This window comes from Gigantopelta aegis, chromosome 10 (assembly GCF_016097555.1).
Source record: "Gigantopelta aegis isolate Gae_Host chromosome 10, Gae_host_genome, whole genome shotgun sequence".
Classification (NCBI taxonomy): Eukaryota; Metazoa; Mollusca; class Gastropoda; order Neomphalida; family Peltospiridae; genus Gigantopelta; species Gigantopelta aegis.
The window spans coordinates 77,775,242-77,781,875 of NC_054708.1; the positions used below are offsets into that span (position 1 = coordinate 77,775,242).

The 6,634-nt window shown below is 34.7% G+C and overlaps 1 long non-coding RNA gene across 1 annotated transcript; it reads left to right on the top strand.

The window, feature by feature from the left end:
- Positions 1-543: 543 nt before the first annotated feature.
- Positions 544-3,954, top strand: LOC121383415. Its single transcript, XR_005959296.1, has 2 exons — positions 544-2,941; positions 2,990-3,954. It is a non-coding gene; the product is annotated as an uncharacterized LOC121383415 (long non-coding RNA).
- The last annotated feature ends 2,680 nt before the right edge of the window (positions 3,955-6,634 follow it).

Consider the following 6,634-nt stretch of genomic DNA (forward strand, 5'->3'; position numbering starts at 1 on the left):
TGTGTGAAATGGGAGCAGTCTATGCTTCTCAGATATCAAGTTGAAAGCAAATGCAAGCAATTGAGAAGGGGTTCTAGACAATGGTATCAAAATTAGACTTGTCGATTAACATTTTTAACTGACTTCAGACAAACGGGGATAAAAGTATAAGATTTATATTATACTGATGTCCAAAAGAAACTCTACAAGGCTTGAAATTGTATTATAGAAAACAAACAAAATGAAAGTATCATGAAGTTCAACATCTAAACATCACAATGCACTTCATGGTATATGCAAAGTACTTGTAAGGTGGTTTCGAAATTGGTTCTTTTTAATTAGCAACAGTATTGATCAAATTCAAATTTTATGTATGTAGTTTGTTTTGGACTTCAGTATATTACTGTTTCTCAAAATCAAGAATTCTCGATATATATATATAAATACTGTCAATTTTTTATATATATATATACTGTCAAAGCATAAGCTGCTCATGAAGTTGGTTGTCAGAAAGCATATTGTGCATTAAGTACAGTTTGCTGCAGGTCCTCCCCCCATCCCCCCCCCCCCCCCCCCCCATCAATTTTGAGCATTCAGCTGGAGACTTTAATAAAGTGTCACAATCTAATTAAAGTCTGGTGACGCTAAAAGTCTTTAATCTGGACTTTTAATTTTTATAAACGTGCTCTAGACTAAACTGGACTAGGGCTGTTTAGGCTCTACAACTGTTGTATAAACATGGACATCAATTTAGTGCCTGGAATAAATAATCATGTTCCTTTTCAATAAATACCTAGTTTATGGGTCAAAAATAAAGTTAGATTTTATGATTTAAATCTAAATTAAAGTCAAATGTGCTTTTTTTCTCTCTCTAGAAAATGATGTTAAGAGATTTAAAAATAAAGTCAAGTTAATGCACCTTTGTATGTTAAGTGTAATATACAATCCCAATGTCATCATTTTATTTGTCTTTAAGTTTTGTATTTGACTTTTTTTCTCTAATGGAGAAATGGAGTAAACTATACGAGTATTTGACTGTTTTTATTGGTTCTCTACAGTGTACTGTGTATTGGATAGTGGAGTACGACAAGAGATGTCCACATGATGTAAAGCACTTGACAAATATTAAAGCTCATGTAATTTCACTGTGAGCATACCAAGAGAGATAATTCTATTAATCTGATGTCCATGTTGTTAAAACTATTTTGTTTTTATGTTGGTCCTTAGATTTGCTTTTTCTTCAGACAATTAAATGTTTTATTTATTTGTATGACACATTGTGAACTTGGTTTATTTCAGTTCATCAGTATGTGAGCTTCATATGATCCAGTACTATATGTTCAGTTGCTAGTTACTATTCGCCTAAGCAGTACATGCTGAGTTAATGAAAGTGTGAAACCTAGCTAATCGTTGCTGGGGTTTTTTGTTTGTTTTTAATGACACCACTAGAGCACATTGATTTATTAATCATTGGCTATTGGATGTCAAACATATTTAATTTTGACACAGTAAAATGGCAAAATATAGGTATTACTTTTTCCACAGTAGGGTGATGCCAACTTTTTGCATTTAACTCGATGTTAAAGTTCAGCATTTGGCTCCATTTCTCACAAATTGTATGTCTTACATTAATGAAACTTGGTTTATATTTGCACCTATTGATGTTCATCATAATGCATATCAAAGTAAAAAATTTAAAATTTTAAAATTTTATAAAGAGTTTATTTATTTTTTAAAAAATGCATTAAAATGCACATCTAGGATACAGCTGTCGGAGACATCAGATAGGTTTATGGTAGGTGAGACATGGATACAGCTGTCGGTGACACCAGATAGGTTTATGGTAGGTGAGACATGATAGGTTTATGGTAGGTGAGACATGGATACAGCTGTCGGTGACATCAGATAGGTTTATGGTAGGTGAGACATGGATACAGCTGTCAGTGACATCAGATAGGTTTATGGTAGGTGAGACATGATACAGCTGTCAGTGACATCAGATAGGTTTATGGTAGGTGAGACATGGATACAGCTGTCAGTGACATCAGATAGGTTTATGGTAGGTGAGACATGATAGGTTTATGGTAGGTGAGACATGGATATAGCTGTCGGTGACATCAGATAGGTTTATGGTAGGTGAGACATGATACAGCTGTCAGTGACATCAGATAGGTTTATGGTAGGTGAGACATGGATACAGCTGTCAGTGACATCAGATAGGTTTATGGTAGGTGAGACATGATAGGTTTATGGTAGGTGAGACATGGATATAGCTGTCGGTGACATCAGATAGGTTTATGGTAGGTGAGACATGATACAGCTGTCGGTGACACCAGATAGGTTTATGGTAGGTGAGACATGATACAGCTGTCAGTGACATCAGATAGGTTTATAGTAGGTGAGACATGGATACAGCTGTCAGTGACATCAGATAGGTATATGGTAGGTGAGACATGATACAGCTATCGGTGACACCAGATAGGTTTATGGTAGGTGAGACATGATACAGCTGTCCGTGACACCAGATAGGTTTATGGTAGGTGAGACATGGATACAGCTGTCAGTGACATCAGATAGGTTTATGGTAGGTGAGACATGGATACAGCTGTCAGTGACATCAGATAGGTTTATGGTAGGTGAGACATGATACAGCTGTCAGTGACATCAGATAGGTATATGGTAGGTGAGACATGATACAGCTATCGGTGACACCAGATAGGTTTATGGTAGGTGAGACATGATACAGCTGTCGGTGACACCAGATAGGTTTATGGTAGGTGAGACATGGATACAGCTGTCAGTGACATCAGATAGGTTTATGGTAGGTGAGACATAGCTGTCGGTGACACCAGATAGGTTTATGGTAGGTGAGACATGATACAGCTGTCGGTGACACCAGATAGGTTTATGGTAGGTGAGACATGGATACAGCTGTCGGTGACACCAGATAGGTTTATGGTAGGTGAGACATGGATACAGCTGTCGGTGACACCAGATAGGTTTATGGTAGGTGAGACATTTAATTATGTGGATTTCCTTTATTAATGTGCTAATATTCATTCTCATCTGCCTTGTAACAGGTTTCCAGTCAAGATGACCAAATGTCTAACATCTAATAGCTGATGATCAGTCTATAGATATGCTCTAGTGGTGTCGTTAAACAAAACAAACTTTTTCATTCTCATTTCCAAATTCGGTGTAGGGAAGGCTTTATTTGGGATGGGGTGAGGTGGAGGAGGGTGCCTGTACTACAGCAGTGGACTTGTTCTGTCACCATGTTATGTTGCACTAATATATTGTAAGAAAGAAATAAAGGAGCACATTGTATTGTTGATTAATTCTAACTGGCTACTAGCACAGTAATGTTTATAATGATGTAATATAGGGTTTAATGTCAGTAATGTGATATTAAATGCCAGTAACACTGTTAACCTCCTGACACTATAGAATAGGGTTTGGGTTGCAGTTTCAATTTGCTGTTACTATTTATGTGCTCCTTTAATTTCTTTCTATCAGTGTATGTTACACACTTAATAGCTGTAGATTAAAATGTGTTGGGGTCTCTTAAACCATTAGAAATTTCTTTCTTAATACATTAACATAGTGAGTACATGTATTTTATCATTCCTTTCTTATAATACACTTAACAGTCTGTCTCGCAATGTTCTAACATGATAATATGTATTTTCTCTTGTCTCTAGACCCATGTTCTATGCAAGTTGATACTTTTTTATGTTAATTTTATGTACAACTTGGTCGTGTTTTTTTTAATCAAGGAATGTATTAAATGTGCATGTGGTTGGATAACAAGAACATATGTACTTCCGGAAACCTTTGAGGAGTTGTGTGCCGATTCTGAAAACAGATGTAATGTAAATCTAACTTATATCGTCTGGGATTATGTTTTTGTGCATGTGACATTGTTTGATTTTTATGAAGAAAATAAACTATCTGGAAATAAAGATAACAAATTAAGGGTGCTGTCTGTTTGTTGTAATGTTCTACTCCACCCCCAACCCTCCCTCCCTGCCCCTCCCTCTCTTTCTCCCTCCCTCCCCCTCTCTCTCTCTCTCTCCCTCTCTCTCTCCCTCCCTCTCTCTGTCTCCCTCCCTCCCTCTCTGTCCCCCCTCTCTCTGTCTCTCTCGCTCTCACTCCCCCTCTATCTCTGTCTCCTTACCCCTCTCTCTCTCTCTCTCTCTCTCTCTCTCTCTCTCTCTCTCTCTCTCTCTCTCTCACTCGCCTAGAGTCTCGGTGGACCCATTCTCTGATTGTTTTTTTCAATGTCCCAAACAGTGCCCCTATAAACGATCCCTTGCTGGAAAATATGTAGAGGGTTCCCTCTGAAGACAATGTGTCAGAAATATCAAATGTGTGACATCCAATAGCCGATAATTGATTAATATGCTCAGTGGTGTTAAAAGTTCACTCTTTCTCCATCTTCAAACTTGACGCATACCTTTGTGATTATCTGCAACTTTAGTTGTATACGATGAAGACATTTTAGTATTTGGTGGAAGAATGAATGAATGAATGTTTAACGACCCCCCCCAGCATGAAAAATACATCGGCTATTGGGTATCAAACTATTTGGCGGAAGAGTGCATTATTATGTTAGTATGCCAGTTGAAAAGTGCGTTGCATATTGTATATAAATTTGATATAATAAAGAAAAATATGACTGATAACAGGTGAACAGTCCAATGTAGCAATTGCAAACCGCTTTATTTCATATTTACAAAATATATAAATAATGATTAACTCAAGGGAAATAATCCATTATTTACGTTGACCTATTAGTATTTTTAAACTTACCTCCCATGGATATAATTTCCACCTCCCTTGACATTTAAGTAGATTTCCGATGAGTAAGTTAGTAGTTGCCTATAGGCAGGTATAACACAAAACAACATACTGGTGATCTATCACAAATGTACATATATAGCGAGAAATCTTCAAATACATTTTTATGGGGAGTTTTTGTTTTTGTTGGGGCGAGGGCTGATGGGCGTGTACGGGTGCAGAGTTTTTGCCAGAGGGTACGAAGGGAAAAGGTACATACTTTAAAATCTTAAAAAATAATAGATACATTTTTGTAATTTTTAGAAAGATTACAAGAGAACTGTTCAAAATTTGTTTAAATACATGTACACGTATATGAAATGCAGTGTCCAAATTTCGAAGATTCCAAACCCTTAAACATCTAGTAGGGGCATTTATGATCTGTTTTGTTTTTATTATGTACCCTCAAATTATATTCTGGCAGAAAGCTGCAGATTGTTGTTTTTTAGTTTTGTTTTTTTAATATTTATTTTCCCCCGTCCATTCTGACCATGTCAAGGTTGGGGAGCCTTGAATTCATGGCCTTACATCAAAGTGATATAATTTATATACAAGTACATATATCTAATTTGTTGTATAATAATGTTATATAGTCATATATAACAATTTGATACATAAATGCATTTGTAATGATTCTGTATAAATTAAAGATTGGTAAAAAAACAAAACAAATTGCTATGATGCATATAATGGAGAGGACTGGGAAATATAGGAGAAGAAGAAAGAAGATATAAATGGTTAAAACACATAATAATAAATTGATAAATAAATAAGCAAACAAACAAACAAAACAAAACAAAACAAATAAATCAATCAACAAATAAAATAAATAAATACATGGGGGGGGGGGGGTGTAAATCTATACTAGCGTGAAATGAAAAAGATCTGGAATTCGAAGCAAGCTATTGTTAGGAAATACGTTTCAGTCAAAGAGATTAAGCCATGGTGTCCATTGTTGATTAAAAATTTCGTAATTGCAATTCTTATATAAAATAAATCTTTCTATTTCAAACTTGTTTCGCAAAATGTTTTTAACTCCATTGATATTTAATATTTTTTTCTGTACTTTCATACAGTAGATATAATATTTAATGTTGATAATCAACCAATTTACAAAGTTACTATTTTCGTTATTGATCATACCAAACAACAATATCTTGACTAAAAATAATGTCAATTCCTGTTTCAGTCAATATCCATTCTCATATTGATTCCCAAATGTGGTTAACCTTGTTACAGTCAAAGAAGCTTTGCAGAAGTCGCAAGCATTAGAATCCACGTAATGTATCATATACAAACATTTATTAGTAGTTAAGATTCTGTGTACTATTCTATACTGAAACCATGATATTCGAAAAGGAATAACATAATACTTTTCCCATTTCTTTGCATCATACATGTATCCTTCATTTGCATATTTCAATTGTGCTTTTGGAATGACAGTTTGTGAATTTAACATATCATACATATGTTTACAACCACTTTTGTCTTTTAAAAAATGTTTTATCTTAAACGGGAAAACAGGATTTTTAAGATTTGTGAAAGTGTCATCGTTTATATTTTCTAATTTGTTTATAAATGATTTAACAGCATTTGTTATTGACGCATATTCCAAGAAATTTGTATTTATATGATATTTTGTTATAAACTGTTCGTATGTTAAAACATCACCTTGTTCGTTTAATAAATCATTAATAAATGTGATACCATATTGATATAATGTTTGTATATAAATGGTTTGTTACCTATACAGAAAGCTGCAGATTTGGTATGTATATGCAATTGGTATAATGAAAAGCAGTGTAATTTGAAAAAA